Source organism: Dermacentor variabilis, chromosome 4, assembly GCF_050947875.1.
Source record: "Dermacentor variabilis isolate Ectoservices chromosome 4, ASM5094787v1, whole genome shotgun sequence".
Classification (NCBI taxonomy): Eukaryota; Metazoa; Arthropoda; class Arachnida; order Ixodida; family Ixodidae; genus Dermacentor; species Dermacentor variabilis.
Window position 1 is genome coordinate 85,238,795 of NC_134571.1, and position 17,262 is coordinate 85,256,056.

Consider the following 17,262-nt stretch of genomic DNA (forward strand, 5'->3'; position numbering starts at 1 on the left):
AAGTGAGAGAAGCTCATAGTAAAATTGATTATGAAGAACTACTGAGGAATATGGAAGAAAGTAAATGGGCTGGGAGAGATTTCAAGTATTTGTACAGCAAAAACATTGATTCACAGTAGAGGAAAAGAACTAGGAAGCTTCCCAGCAAGTATGTAGCCTGCATGGTGAGCAACCTAGCAACGAAGAACGTCAAGCGGAAATTCTGAAAGGCTGAGATATCACGGGTGGTGGCAATGGAAAAGAAACCTGTCATGAGTAACTACTTAAGAAGAAAAAACGAAATCAGGAAAGAAACAATTTATGATAGCTCAAAGGGAAGCTCATTACTTTTCGAAGCGAGATCAGGATGCCTTATAACACGCACTGATAAGGCGAGATATGAGAAGGAAGAAGCATGCGTTTGCTGCGGTAAAGCTAGGGAAACGATGGAGCATGTTGTATTAGAGTGTGAAGATCTGCCCAACGGTCGATTCAGGAATCGCTGGCCTCCTTGAAGCCCTTGGGTTCCGCGAGAGCAGGGGAAAGTAAACATGTCCACAATAGAGATTAGTAAGAGGCGATTGGAAGAATGGTGGAAGTAGGGAAATGCCAAACAGCGGGGGCGTGAAAAAACAAATAGGGGTTCGGAAAGTTTGGTTATGGGAATTCATCGTTGGCTTTCTTCCTGTTCTTTTTTCTTTGTTTTATTTTTTAACATAGGTAAGACATTAGGCAGTATAATAACAAGAGATTGGCGGCGCAACCCACCACCCCGTTCCAAAGGGGACGCTGATAGCATCCATCTACTCCTCCGCCCGTACATCCGCCTGTCTATCCGTCCGTCCGTCCGTCAGAGTGTGAGCTATTTGGAGAGATCGCACGAACAGCAGCAGCAGGTGGCGGCCATGGCCAGCAAGAGAGACATAGGAGGGGGGGGGGGCGCAGTTCGCAAAGCGTTCACTTTAAAACGTCACATGTGGGTAGATGCATCTTATGCAGTTTGTTGTCTGCGCAACCGAAATGTTGAAGTACAATACACCCCACTCACATGTGGTTGGGTATACGTCGGTCAAACGGGCTAATTAATGTCTCACGACCGGGAGCGCCCAACTTCACTAAATGCTTTGTGTGGTGGTGCGCAGTTACCCATGCACACCAAGAAGTATAGCTTCAGCCAATGTTTTACAAAAAATTGGTTATCAGCAAAAGCAACGCCAGGTATGAAAGATAAATTTCGGAAGCAGGTCAGATGAGCAATTAATTTTTCAAGCGAAGCTTTCTTTGAGAAACCTCCCGAACAGAGTGTGTACCAAGTTGACATTTCCAAGTTCCCTGACTTTTCCAGGTTTTTCCTGAGTGCTTTTGCGAAATTCCCTGAGTGACACAGAACTTCGTTTTATGTCTAGACGGGCTGACACCATTTCGCCCGATGCTGTCTGTTTAGTAAACACGCTAAAAAAACGATTTAATCCAGTTTTAATATTAAGAAGCAGCGTTTATTTTATTCAAAAAGAAATAAAAAAGGAAGGATTAGTAAAATGCACAGCAAATAAAATATATTTGAAAAAAAAGGTCAAATTTATTGCAAATCGAGTCGAACATTCTCAAGTAGGAATAAAATGGGATGAACACAGAAACACATCTTTTCGAATATCCCATTCAATCAAAAATTATGATCGACTGTCGATACATATGTGAAGCATAAATGGTGCTTGAGACTCCACTGAAAGCAAATTAGGTGGTAGAATGACTTTTTGAGCATTTCATGATGAGTCATCAGAATTACAGAGTACTTAAATACTTGAATATTGTAAAGTCAGTCATGCTACGTTTCTTTATAAAAAGGATTAACTCCCCCGCTCGAATTTAAGAAATAAAAAAAGTATATTTCAAGGTTGCTACCGACATGCCCCACGTAAAACGTCACCTAAAACACGGTTGCGCCTTCACCAAAGCGGTATTCTGTAACGATACATATCACTCAGAAATAATATGAAAGTAATTTAGGTTATCAGGATGTTCAATTTACCCTAAGCTTGATGTTTGAGCTCTATTCCTTGCTACACCTGCACAGAAATGGCAAAATAGGTCGTGTCCACAAATGTGGACGCTGTGACTGAAGGGGATATGAGCTATTTCCATCAAATGATAGCAAGTTCATTGGTGTGAGGCCCGAACATTGTCACAAGTGAGATTCTGTCTTGACAGCTCGTGTGTCAACCACAACTGTCCTGGCATACCCTCAGCGCCCGCGCACAACGCCTCAGTGTTGCTGCGTTTAACTACTTTAAAGAGTTTATTTTGGTTTGGATGAGGGACACCTGCATCTTGGCGACAGCGAACACCTTGTTTTTTGAGTTTAAGCTCCTTGGAAGAAGCGGCGGCACGGTCCCTTTCCAGTTAATTACTCAATGTGTAGGTCCCTTCTGTTCTCGTCCTCCTTCCACCGTGCGTTTGCACCACGGAGCATTTGAAGCATCCTCTTGGTCAGTTGTATAGACAACGTCCGATTTTCGGGACTCCCTAGGGTCCGCAAAAACGTCCGAAAAATCGGGCAGTTCGAAAAAAAAAATGAATGCATGCCTTTTAGTACCCTTAATGGCTCAAATAGCCGCAGGCACATCCGAAAAGGCCTGTAAGTACACTTATTATCGGTGCTCGTACTGCGACAGGAGATTGCGGGTGGACGCGTGTATAATTAAGGAATACATGCTGTGTCCAGTGACAATTGCCTCTTCCCACCCTTGTTATGCTTCACCGCAGTACTTCTTGCACATGTTTCACCGCGTAACATTACTGTCCTGAGGTGAAGGTAACTTTTGAAAACCGGCGTTGTGCAACGCGTTGTTTTCCGAGCTTTGAAGCCAGTCGCGAGGACCACAAAGTCGGAGTGGGCGCCATTGCTGACAGTGGCGAATTCTTTCAATGAAAAAAAAAAAACGCCGCCGAACGGCAAGAAGCTTTATAGCGAACGTCGAAGCAGCCAGGCCTAGCGTTTGCCACGGTGGTGGCTATGGCTGCCAGCAGATCTGCGTGCGAGAGCGCCGGTTCGAGGCGGCGAGATTATCAAGACGGTAGTGGTGGTGGCATTGATTAATGCCGTTTCGAACCTGCGGACAGCAAAAAGTCCGGAAAATCGGATGGCGAAGGGTTCTTGCGTCCGAAATTTCAGACGTTTTTATACATTGACTCTATGGGGTACGCGGTGCTACCGCGAAGCCGACCGAATTATCGGGCGTCCGGAAAGTCGGCCGTTGGCAATACACTGATAACTCCTCCAGCGGACGAACCGGTGCCAAAGACGATTAGTTACGATCTCTCTCAGTTGCTCGAGCCAGCATTACGGCGATTTTCGTTCCCTTACAATAAAATGACAGCTAATTTTCTCTGATAGAAGCACACATTCCCTGAATTTTCCCAGAGTATTTCCAAACTATTCAATATCACTGAGAATTCCCGGTGTTTCCAGTTTTCCCGGTTGGCAAACACCCTGCCGAACTTTCCTAACCGTGGCTGCTGTGTGCTGCAGCTGCTTTGCCGAATAACTCATACTTAGACAAAAAAAAGAAAAAAAAAACATCTTTAGCCACGCGCCGATAACGGGATCGAACATCGCTTCCCCGGCACAGCAGCCCGATGCTCTAACCATTAGGGAGCAATTGCTTTATTGTTTCTTTATTGGATTAGGTATTAATCGCAGGCACGCTTCTATCGTGCCAACGCCAACTAGCTCTGCGATTATCGTTGCGTTTGTCATACCGCGTTCCCCCTCTCCCAGTTTCCTTTACGCGAAAGACGCAGAAATTAAACAAGTGTATACAGCAATTGATTATCCGCTTCCCGAAAGCTTTCCTTCAGATAGATTCCAAGATGTTCGTAGGATCTGCATATTTTTTTTTCTTACTCGTACCTTGAGTGAACCTGACGGATTAAGAACTACGTTGTCTTAACAGGTGAAAAAAAAAATTTTAATGGTCGTGGCATTCTTCTCGTCTGTCGGGTTGACACCACGATTCTCGAGCCTTAACCATCAGCAAAGGTAATCGGTGACTTAATGTGAGCACTGTATATTTCGTACTCACACTGTTCGACTCATCCTAAGAACACGCACGCGTTCTCCAACGCATGAGGGTCTCTGTCGCTCCTGGAGAAGGTTTCAATAAAATATCGGTTGCTAGTGAGCTAGTTGCTGTCCTGTCTGCCTTGCCTCTCTTCTTTCTCCTGCCAGTTTTCCGCTGAAGCGCAATTAATGTTCAATGTGACTATTATCGTTAGTGCTCGCGACTCACAACGATTCTATAGCCATGTGCACATGCTTCGCTCTTGGCGCACGGTGTCCGGGTGCAATCAACAATGCCCATGAATATTATCGTTAGTGCTCGCGACTCTCAGGTGTGAATTTCACTTGAGTGCACTAAAGCGTAGACACGATCACGAGGGGCTTCACGGGGTCAGCCCTATTTTTCTAGCAGCAGCCAGGCCCAGAGTGGAAGAACTGAAGGGCTTTAGCGAAACCGTAAGTAGTATTGCCAAAGCGTCGTCACATGTACCGTGCTGCTCCAGTGCCCCCCCTGACAAGTGACACTTCTGTGCTTTCAGAACTAGCGATGTTGTGCGTATATACGTACGTGAGCGAAGTGTTTGAACGTTGTTTGGTCTTTCGTAGCCTGTTAATATTCTGTCACCGAGTTGTGACGCTGCGCAGGCGGGCAGGTGCAACGTTAACACTCACAGAAGCAGTATATTTTATCGGGCGGTAATGGCAAGAAGGACAGGGCAGCGTGCCAGCGGCATGCGCTGTCGGACGTCGTCATGGTATAAAGTGTTTACATCCGGCCTTTATCAGCAAGGCTTGCTCTCGCAATTCGAATAATGCAAATATAATCGTAACTGTTCGAGACAGTATTACGGGTATTGCGGGGACGTGCGAACAATATATATATATATATATATATATATATATGACGGGTCCGTGCTGCTCGAACGGGCAACAACAACCTCGCCGCTAAGTACATCTGATGCCGCGTATGCGTCCTGATTGGGAGCGGAAGTTTGATACCAGCATGAACACTGATAAATATGTGAAAGGGGATGGTAACAAACTACACAAAGTACATCTGGGCTGTTCTAAATGGAGAAAAGAAACAAATTAAGTTATGGGGCCAAAACCATTTTCTGATTATGAGGCGCGCCGTAGTGGAGGGCTCCGGAAATTTCGACCACCTGGGGTTCCTTAAGGTGCACCTAAATCTAAGTACACGGATAAAAGAAACAAAACAAGACAGACAAGAACCCGGCAAATTTATTGCTATCTGCTTTTCACCCTTGTTATGCAGAGCGATGCCTTTAAGTGACTCATGTGTTTAGCGGCATGCACAGCATAACTAAAAAAAAAGTTGACTTGTACATGACAAAAGTGACGTTCAGTAACCTGGCAAGAGAACGAGAATTTATAATTGGCAATCAGCCTTTAGAATCTGTGAAACAGTACGCCTTAACTAGTACGCTTATATAATTGAACTACTCACAGAAGAACTAAGACCACGATAAGGAAGCTTACAGAAGAACAAGAACGGGTTGGAGCGCGTCCGCAGCAATTACGAAGTCATGACGCGCAGGTTACAGCTATTCTCGATAAGAAAACTACGTGATTATTGCATTCTAGCAGTACTTATATACGGGGAAAAAACTTTCAGGTTAACAAAGAATCTTGAGAAGTTATGGACCGTGCAACGAGCGATGGAACGAAACATGTTAGGCGTAAGGTTACGCAGGAAGAGAGTGGTGTGGATAATAGAGAGCAAACGGGGGTAGCAGATAATCTAGTTGACATAAAGAGGAAGAAATGGAACTGGCCAGGCGATGTAATCCGTAGGGCAGCCTTAAAAGGTGGACTATTAGTTACAGAACTGGCGCCAACCGAAGGGAAGCGCAGTCGAAGACGACGGGGAATTTGATGGTGTGATGAAATTCGGAAAGTTGTAGGCTTAAGATGGGTTCAGCTGGGTGCAAGACAGATGACGCGCGTGATGCTTTCACTAATAAATCTGCCGCGGCGGTCATTCTTCCGTCCACTTGCTTGGGCTTTTGTCTATGCGTATAAGACTGGAGCTGGCGGTGTTAGCCAGCGTGACTTATGGCCAAAGCAGCAGATGCGGAACCTTTGAATTAGTGAAGCACCGGGCGCGTAATGGGCCTTCCGCTTTTCTGTCATTTTCATTTCCCTTTGTTTTATTATTTCCACGTTACAGTTAAACATATAAATTTACCCTATTATAACTTCTGTCGCTTTACTGCTTTCTTCTTCATATATTTGTCGCCTGCAATAGGTTGTAGGTATAAAATGAAATACACTGCATAAGTGCACCTACCATAACCTCCTGAAGCCCAAAGGCAGCTGAGGGACATCATCGTTTTTAAAATAGCTTCTTCTTACTGACTGGTTTCTTGCGAACGCGAAAATAATTTTTGTTGAAATAATAAATAGTGTCCAAATCCACGCACCAGCGATGCCCCCTCCCCGAGTAACAGAAACTCAATTGTTTCCAGCATCCGCGAGAGCCGGGAACATATCAAGGACGCCATATTTCGAACACAACCTATACCGTTAAATGCTGAAAACAGCATATCCATGTTCATGTATACACAGCATACGCCTCCCCGCGTGCGTCCCGGTGAATACTGCTTTTATTTGTCTAACAAAAAGTGGAATGAAGATTTCCCACATCGTGTCGTGGATTGCCGTGTCGATATTACATCCTGGATTTTCAATTAATCTGACGGCATTCGAAGCACACTTCACGGTTACTTTTCGTGTATGTGACAACAAAAAGGCCTTTATTGAATTAGTGTCAAATATCTCGAGAGTTTACGTAAGGTGCATACAATTAAACCCCTTTTATACAGTTCCAAATGCATCTGTGCTTAAATCATGTATGAACATATTACGGGAGTAAATTTCGAAAAATGATTGAAAGCAATGAGCAATATAATGTACAGGAGGTCTATACGGGGTATAACAATCAAAATAAAACAACGTGCAGGACAATGCCTGGCGCGTGGACGCAGAAAACAGCACCGCATACTGCACCTAAGTTCGAGTAGTGGTAGGCTACGGATCCCAGGACGAAGGTCAGGATAGTCGCCAGGACGAGCATGAAGCACTTGAACTCGTCCTGCGCGTCCGGAGGCATCAGCAGGGACTCGTCGAAACGCCTGCATTTCCCGTGAAATACGGTGCAGCACGCATTGGCTGGACCCGTATCTGTCAGTCGGAATGAACCTGACTTAAGTATCACCGCTGCGGTGTCTTAGGCACCTTGCGCTGAAACTTCCCACGTTTGACAGCAGCGCCAGAACTCACAGCCTAGCGAGCGGTGGAAGCAAAATCGGAGGGGCGCCGTAAACATTCTCCGTGGCATCTCCGACCGCTTACCACGAGGCAGGAATGAGCGTTCAAGGTCTGAGAATGTCCAAGTGCGCGTACTCTGCATGATTCTGCAGGCTTGCGATCGAAATAGAAGCGCGAGCGCTTCTCAGCTTAAGTTCGACAAAGGCCGAACCCTCGGACGAACGATGCAGCGTGGGTACTTGTCGTTTATGACGTCGTCTTATTAAGGCGAACGCCTTAGATGACTCATGGGTCGAAAAATGTATGGCGTTGTGACACCAAAATTCAAGCGCATGCGCTAGTAAGCCATCAATTTCTTTATCAATAAATTACCCTCATTATCTGTGTTCGCGTTGAACGGACACCCTTCTAAATATTCAGTGCGGTCACAGAATTGTCTTCGTGTGGTGTTCCCGGTTTTGTTCATATTTTTACAAGCAATGTACAGGTGTCTTATGACGTGTTGAGGAGCATAAGTACGCCTGCGATAATGCGAAATAAACCCGTTGTTGAAAGTTATCGCTGTTTGTTCAATTTGCCTTTCCGTGTCCCTCTCATTCTTCCAGCGGTATACAAGATAGTACGCGTAGGATGCGCCATATGTACAAACCCATGAAGCTACCTTCGTCGATTAAAGCGTTAAAATAAAAATTAAGTGAACCTGCGTATGTGTCTTAGCGGTCTTCATAGACTTGCCACGGCAGTCCTACGCAGAACCAGTGGCGATGTCTAGGCGACCGAAGAAAAAAAAAAAAGAACAAGAGAAAATCAAGTAAAGAGAAAACAAGTAATGTGAAGAAACAAAGCATTCTAATGAGAGGATCAAAGTAATTTAATGAATGTCCCGCGAGCTCGCAGGCTTTCGCTTTCATCCTCTTTAGCGAATTTGCTAAAGTGACCGTAAACTTTTTTGTTCGCATTCCTAGCGGCCGGTGTCTGCGACTCTGGGATGATAAACGAAAACGTCGTAGCGCCCTGTGGTCGGTGCAAGTTGGGTGTACTTGTCTCTTTGAAATAAATAAATAAATAAATAAATAAATAAATAAATAAATAAATAAATAAATAAATAAATAAACAAACAAATAAATAAATAAATAAATAAATAAATAAATAAATAAATAAATAAATAAATAAAGCAGCACCTGTGACATTGGATTATCTGAAGGACACGTAAATCGTTAGGTTATGTCCATTTAAGAGTTCCCTCGATGTTCGTTCTTTGACGCCACTAACTTGAGCGAGTCCTGTGGTTCATTAAAACACGCTGTGGGGCTAGTTGATTCGTAGCCCTCAAAAGATGAAGCGCCAACAGAGACAGCACACTAAGAAAGAGCAAAGACAGGACAAGGCGCTTCCTGTCTTCGTTCTTGCTTAGTGTGCCGTATCAGTTAGCGCTTCATCTTTTGAAACCCGTGGTTCATCACGCGCAACTTAGCTTCGGCTATGCAGCTTTCAGCTCATCCTCACTGCATGCTCTTCTCACCGATGTAAGTTTAGAGGTTGAATGTTCGAAGGCTCGTTTCCAGCAAAAGCCACATTTTCAATAGATTACATTCTGATGTATACTTTACCTTGCAGCATGTGAAGTCTGCGCTGCGCCGCATTGGAGGAACAGACATTCTGCCAATGCCCTAGAGAGGTGCAAGGCGTCAAGAATTACGTTTATGGAAGCAGCGCGTGTCGTTCCTTTGGCAGTGTCCGATTCCACCGAGTTACCCAATCAGCGCACGTGCGCTGAAAGGGAATATCCGAAAGTGAACGTCGATGGAGAGTGTCGTACTGAGGCACAGGACCCGTCGTAACCCCCCCCCCCCCCCAAAAAAAAAAATTACGCTAAATAGCACATGGCAGTCAGTCGATGCCGGTCATATTAATCGATGGGGCGGCCGGTCAATGGCAAGCACGCAGGACTCACGAACTAAAAGCATTGGCAATTTGCTCCCTGGTTTTTGTCCCTTGCGAGTGTGTTCTGTTGAGTGACCACGCGCCGACTACGGCATCCATCGAACTGGCCAAATCCACAACAAAACTTGCAGCTTGCGAAGCAATGAAATGCTGTTTGAAACAGCTATAAAAAGGGGGAAAAATCTTTACTCTAGTGTGTATTGCAATTAAGTGAAATGGCGCGCCGCCTCTTCTGCCCACTACTGAATGAACGAAAAGGAGGTAATTTTGATAAGTTAGCAGCGGCTCAGCGAAGACATTTTTAGGGGTCTACATTGAGGCAGGATGTTGGCCCGACCTGTGGTAAGAGCCGGGCCGGCAAATGCAATGATTATTTTCTCTACGTACTATTTAATTCGCGTGATCCATCGTCCCCTAGCGGCTGCGTAATTCCGGCCATAAGATGGTCGGGGGCCCCCGTTCCGGTGATTGACGCAGCAGTACAAGGAAGAGTATTGGCACAAAATTTTCGCGTTGTTCACTTCCCACGCTGTTAAACTTTCTTTGCTCTCAATCAAATGTCAGCCTTTTATGGAAAGGACTGCAAGACGACGTCAAAATGTTGAGCAACATTTGGGGAAATGAAATAATAAAAGTAGACGTGTGTTCAAACTAAATTCGTATACTGCAGTATTGCAGTATTGCATGTTTTATTGCAATCTCTTGCAGGGGTTGTGGGTGAGTGAATAAAATTTATTCGGGTGATCAAGCTGTTAATGCACGGAGGACGGCGGCTCCCTCGCTCGCGGTAGCCGTGGCCCTGTACTCATAGCCTAGATCTGGGGACGTATTCTGCGACGATCACTTTCAGCGATAGTATCGCCGTCAGGGGCCCGCTGATTGGCTGGTTGAGCGAAACTCGAATGTGCTGATTGGCTGGTTGAGCACGACGTCACGCGTAGACGATAGTATCGCAGAAGTGATCGTCGCAGAATATGTTTCCTGTTCACCAGCCCTAACTGGTCTTTCCGGATTTGGACATGAAAGCAGAGCCTCCCACTGGTCTTCGCAAGAGTAGAAAAAAAAAATATTTCCGTGTTGGCGGCTTGCTTTCAGTTCTGTTTTTCCTTCAAAACTATTTATTGTTTTCGTTTCTGTTCTTTTCGCTCGTTCCTCCTTCTTGCGTGCGAAGAAATGGGCCAGCTATCCTGGGGTGGATTTCACAAAGCTCTACATTCGTAATTGCTGTTTGCCATCGGTCAGCCACCTTCGCTAATGACATGTCGAGCACCAGGTATGGCTGAAGTTTGCTCTTACGAACAATGATAACGGTACGAAAATTTTGTAAATACGGGTCCTGGGGCCGAATTCACAAAGCTTTACGTTCGTAAGCGTTCTTTATCATTGGGCGGTCGCTTTGACTGGATTGACTGGAATTTTCTCTTGCGAATAATTTTAGCGTAAGAGCTAGCTCTGTGTGAATACTGGTCCTGATTAGGAAAACGAGATCTGCATACCATTGCAACGTTAATCGACCATGCCATAGTTACTACTGTGAAAAGGTGACCTATCGTTTAGCAAAGGAGACTGCTTTGCTTAAGAACGTGCATTACTTACACGTGCCTGCGGCCATCTGCAAAGAAAGAAAGATCAGCGTTGGAAATCAGCCATCTTATGCTTGTCCTAAAATTGGCGTTGTGGGATCAACGTCCCGAAACTGCGAAGTGGGTTACGAGGAACAGCGTAGTGAAGCGGCCTCGGAATAATTTCGACCATCTGGGGTTCTTTAACGAGCCCCTAAATCAATTACACTATTTTGTCGTTGTAGAAATGGGGTCGCAAGAGAGAGAGAGAAAGCAAGCCAGGAGAGGAAAGGCTGGGAGGTCAATCAGGCGAGTGTCGGCTTTGCTATCCTACACTGGGAGTAAGGGAAAGGGGGAACAGAAAGAAAGGGGAAGAAAGAGCAGATTGTGTGATGGAACAGACGTGAGTTAATGCCATCTTAGTTGAAATCAAGAAAATGAAATGGGGGCATGGGCAGGACATGTAATGAGGAGGGAAGATAACCGATGGTCATTAAGGGTTACAGACTGGATTCCAAGGGAAGGGAAGCGTAGCAGGGGGTGGCAGAATGTTAGGTGGGCGGATGAGATTAAGAAGTTTGCAGGGACGACATGGCCACATTTAGTACATGACCGAGGTAGTTGGAGAAGTACAGGAGAGGCCTTTGCCCTGCAGTGGGCGCAACCAAGATGATGATGATGATGATGATGATATATGGTTATAATTTTTCAGTTCTATGAAATTTTTATAAATAGCCTGTTGCAGATAACATAATTCTAGTTCTAGAGCTGGGTTACTAAGAGAGGCGAACATTACTTGCATGATAAATCGAAACACATATTCAGTTAACGATCAAAAGACCAGTAATTATCTTTGGAATTAATTACTGTGCGGCACATATTGTAATTTACGAATTGCAGCCGGGGAGCTTTCAAGGTGTATCCACTTCGAACGAATTGCCAGAATAACGCCGGTTTGGAGCTATGCGTCATCAAGCTTGCCGTAGAAATGCAGTGTTGTTCCGCTTTTTTCTTTAACAAAACACTAGCTTGTGTACTGGAGCACAAGAATAACTGGAGCGCCCATGTATTTCGTTCCACACTTTGGGACATAGTACCTCGGTACTGGCGTCATTCTCAAAATTAATTTTCAAGTGGCTACGTCTTGCAGGCTTACCGGCTACAATTCGTAAATTGCAATATGTATCGCAATGCAATTATTTATGAAGTTAATTAGTACATTTTCGTTAAATAGTTTAATAAGTGTTTCGATTTCTCGTGCTTGTAATGCCCACGTCTTCGAATAATCCAGCTCGAGGACAAGAATTATCCTGTCTGCCACAGGCGATCTTTAAAATTTCCATGAAACTTAAAAATGATCAAACTGCATATATAGCGCAAATGACGGTGCACGGTGTGCTCCACACCACCGTCGGTGGCGCTTCGTTCCTCGGAGAGGCAGGGACGCGTGTCGAGCGAGCTCCTGAACAATTCCCCCCTTGCAATGAGGGGGAACAATGCGGTTTACATCTGTGGATCCGGAACCTCATTTTTCTCGCGTTTACCAGCTAAATCACCACTGAAAAAAAAATTTTTTTTTTGTTCGCTAGATGTTTCGAGGCTGCCCCTGGTCCGCCCCATGCTCCCCAGATGGCAACTATAACCGAGGTGGGCAGGGTCGTTATGTACCCGTACGCATTAAAGCTAAAGAAAACAAACACGTAGCGGTCACCTTCGTCGGCGATCCGCGCCACGAACGACGGCGCGTGGCGCTTGGGCAGGTTGCGCACCTGCTCGCCGACCAGGACGGGCGGCGGGCGCGGGGGCGACGGTGCCACGTAGGGCACTTCGATCTGGCTCAGCAGCGAGCGCCGCCTTCCCGGGGACCACCCGGTCCCGGTGCCCGGCAGGCTGGCTCGGCCGGCCGACCGGCGCCGGTCGTCGGGCCTTGGGGCCCCGCCGTCCGCCTTCTTGCCGCGGGCACCTGCCTTCTCCATTGCTAGGGAGCTGTTCTTCTGGGGGAACCTTGGTGGCGGTGATGATGACGATGACGTAGACGATGACGTAGACGACGACGACGACGACGACGATGATAATGATGATGATGATGATGATGATGATGATGATGATGAACTTCTGTCGTGGCTCGTATACCCACTCGGGTCGATAGGCCAAGAATCGGGCGGCAGGGGGTAGCTCAGTAAAATTCTCATTTGGAAACAAGCACGGACATTCCCATATTATGTCCGTACTCGTTTTGGGGGAATTAACGCACAAAATAGGTAGTAGAGACACCTGGGAGACCCTGCTGTGCAGCTCGGACTCTGAGCTCCCCCCGCTCCGGCTCGTCCAACTGGCTGAAGAGGCTGCTGGGACCCAAGACCTCCCAGCCTGCATCTGAGGAGGCGGCACTCGCACCCTCACCTGCGTGTCGGGAGGTGGGTAGATCACCTTATCCGTTGGAAAATAAAGTTTATTCTATCTATCTATTTGGAAACTAGAAACGCGAAGTAAAAAAAAAAAAGAATCAAAGGAGATATAGAAATAACTAGACTAGTCTGAGAGCGAGCAGTGAGACTAACTTAAGGGTGAGTTCCAAAAGCGGTTATCATCCAGGAGAGAATAAATGCAAAGTTTATAAAGAATCTGGAGAAACAGATTTCGGTGAAATGAGTGCTGATCTGACAGGTACAATAAAGCTACGATAATTAGCACGGTAATCGTTTCGTTTCAGTAAAAAAAAAATCAAACACTGCGCAACCAACGTCTCTGTGACTATAAGCTACTGTCCAAGCCGCAAATGAATATTACCGGTATAAATAATCCTAACCCAATTTTGCCGAGTGGAGCTTCGAGTAATATCTTTCTTTGGTTTGAATACCGTATACATGATAAAAAGTAGTGGTCCATTGATTAAATTTCCTTACAATTGTGGCATAGAGCCGACGATGAGCTTAGGAGGCTGTGGCACGTACGAACACACTGTGGGTAATTGACAGAGAGGTGGGAGTGACCTGCAATAAGAATGACCATGGGCGTCGTTATGAAATTCGAATACCAAGAGGACAGATTGAAAAAAAAAAATACTGTATTTAAGTTGGAAATCTTACCCTTTACCTCAACCCTTTCGTTTACCTTAAGTGTTATTATATTAGGGTCCTTTTTATTTCTGCTTGTTTATGCGAGGCTGACTACATTATAAAACGTCAATGCGTTTCATTTATGATCGGCTGCTTTCGTATTTTTATTTTTGTTGTAATGCTACTAGGTTCTAGTAATCCTACCCACTGGGGGTTTGTGTCATTGTTGAACAAATCATGATCACCATGATCATCATCATCGTCGTTATCTGCCTCCTTCCATTATCAAAGCTATTCTTTTGGGTTGATTAGTTGGTTGGCCCTACATGGTATGGCACAACTGATCGGCCGAGTAACGGCTGGTAGTAGAAGTAAAATGAGAAAAACAAATTTTAATATAAAAGAGAAGTTAATAAAATGGTGATGATGATATGTTGTGGGTAATGACGCAAGCCAGGTCTGGCCAAAGAGCGCCAAGTTAGTAGAGTGATAAAATAACAGTAATAAATAGGCATATCGAAGAAATGCGGTGCTCTGAAGTATAGCAATGCGAATATTTAGCAAATATATTAAAAAAGAGAGGCTTACAACACTGCTACCTAATAATGAGAATCAGAGAGAGAGAGAAGTTTAAACATACGTAATGCAGAGAGGTCGGCCTGAAATATATTCCTCTAGCCAGCTACTCGCCGTTGGGGGAAGAGGAAGAGGGAAAAACGAGGAAAGAAAGAGGCGCATGATGGGTGACGATGACGATAGAAGGAAGATGTAGAACATATGGCAAGCAATTTGGCATGCTCAAAGTCCACAATCCACAGGCCCGTACTTTTTAAAAAAGTTGAGTAACGCCTGGATGGCCTTGAAACTCGATTGAGCGTCTGGCCAAGGGCCCAAAATAACGTCCTCCGACAACGGTGGGCTGTCGAGACGCGTAACGTCGTTGTCCAACTTTTCACGCTCTTCCACCTACCTAGGGCAGTCACAAAGCACATGACCTATAGTCTCAGTCACATTGCACACCTCACAGTGTGGAGGCTCGCGGTGCGTCCGTCGCATGAGGTGCACGTATCCGAGAATCAAAATTATCGAGACCTTCTGGGGTTGAGCGTCACCGCCCCTCGGCGTGACCTTGCGAATGGGCTCGTGCCACTGCTGGCGCGTTCGTCGTCTCCCACAGCTGGCTCCGTTGCCGCTCATCGTGCCAGCGTTTCCCTACTTAGTTAGGTATAATCTGACCAACACACTGGAGCAATGGGAGGCACAACTCGCCAGCTCAGACCCGAAGGTGCAGAAGGCTCTTCTTGGTCACGTTCGGCTAGCGGCAGAAGCCAGCGGAGCCCTGGACTTGGGGCACCACCCATCAAGCTCCTTATCCCCTATCCCCATTTCCCCAATTCAATAAAGTTATTCTCTCTCTCTCCCATACTGCCCCTCCCTCTGCGAAGGCGCTGACGGCACTGGCCCACTGCCAGTCGGTGCGGCGATTTCGGCCTCACATTCTTTGCCTCAATATATCGCAAAATAAAGGCACCGTATGCAGCTTTAGTATTTCGCATTTCGCCTTATAAGGAGTATCGTGATCCTTGGATACTTTTCACGACCCTCCCGCATTCTCTCGGTAAGGACGATTCACTTGAAATCACTCCCACGCCTTTCGAATTGCTTTCTTTTTTCCGTTCCGGTTCCGCGAAAGCGCTTCAGTTCCTGTTGAACTCCTGAGCGGAAATAATTACGGTTTAAACTTGTTTGAACCCGTCTATGATAGCTTGCAGCCTGTCGAAACAGCATATATTCCCGCATATCTAGAATTTGCGGGAGCTCACGCACGGAGTTTTCAACCATAGGGCATGGTTTCGCTCTAACAGTGATAGACGGCGCCACCGTTCCGATCGCGAAAATTTTACGCTTTCTCCTCAGTACCGCCGTAGGTACCGCGCAACTGCAATTTATTCGGAATTAAACCGGCTGATAATGGCACTATACGTAGTATGCGTAGTAGCACGCCCCGTGAAATATTGTAATTGTGAAATTGATTGTCACTGTGCAACTTGACAGCGAATGAGCCAGAGGTTGAGTCGGAAAACTCGCGCAAAGTTGGCGATTCTATTTGGGCAGCGGTTGGTGTAAAAGAATAGACAGAAGGGGGAGGAAAAAACGCGACATAAAGCACTGTCAGACTGTCGTGACAAAAAAAGCAAAAAGAGATCCTGCGCACTGTGACAAGGGACGGCATGCGAAGTATTTTGCAGCTAGCCGGCTATACAAAACCTCGTTTCGAGTCAGGCGTATATACTGGGGTGGGGGCTAGGGGGGGGGGGGTAGGAGGGGGACTTGCCCGCCCCACTCTGGGGGGCAAAGTGGGTCATTTGACCTCCCCCCCTCTCCCCCCGCACTACTTTGAAAATCCGAGAATACGACGCCTAGAGTTTCAACCACGATCACTCCAGTCTACACAGAGTCGCTTGAGGCCCTGACAAGTGAGGTCCGGCCTGTCCACCAGCTGCACGCGGAGTCTCGGGCACATTGGTTCTTCAGTGCACTCCGGTATTTATAGAACACAGGGTCTCCTCGGTTCCAGCTGGTAAATTTCCCCACCTCTACAGGTCTGGAGCAGTCTTTCAAGACTTGATCAAGGCAGTGATTCGGGCTACTTGGTCTGTCATACTAGGAACCTCAATAGTGCAATCGAGGTTCCCAGTACTTTCATGACGGTTTTCATTTATTTGGCCGTGAAAGGTGTTCTCGCGGTAAAACTGAGGCAGCACGAAGCGTTCGCTCTTCGCTGTCTTCGCTGTCTGGCTTTGTGACAGCACTTGCTGTCACGACGCCAGCGTTGTGACAGCAAGTGCTCGTTGTTATCGAGAGAGAAATGTTTATATTTACCTGTGCGTGCATGGCACCACGATTGTCATAGGCGTATATGCCAGTCCGGGGGGAGGCATGCCTCCCCCCCCCCCTACGCACACACAGTCAGAAGTGAGTGTGTGTGTGCGCGCTGTTACGTATTCGACGGCTAGACGTCGAGGGCGGCAGGACGACCGGCCCAAGGAACAGACGACCCACGCAGCGCCAGGAAGGCAATGACGTTTATTCGTTCGGCGACGCGCTTTTTGAGCGCTAAGCATCAGTGAGTGGCAAAAGAAAGGAAGATATCGCGACAAGCGGGGCAATCTTATCTGCAGATTACAACGTAGTATGCGACCCGCACCGTGAATGTTACAGCGCACACACGCACACGCACTCACTCACTCACTCACTCACTCACTCACTCACTCACTCACTCACTCACTCACTCACTCACTCACTCACTCACTCACTCACTCACTCACTCACTCACTTCTGAAGGCGGGCCCTGTCAGCTGCACAC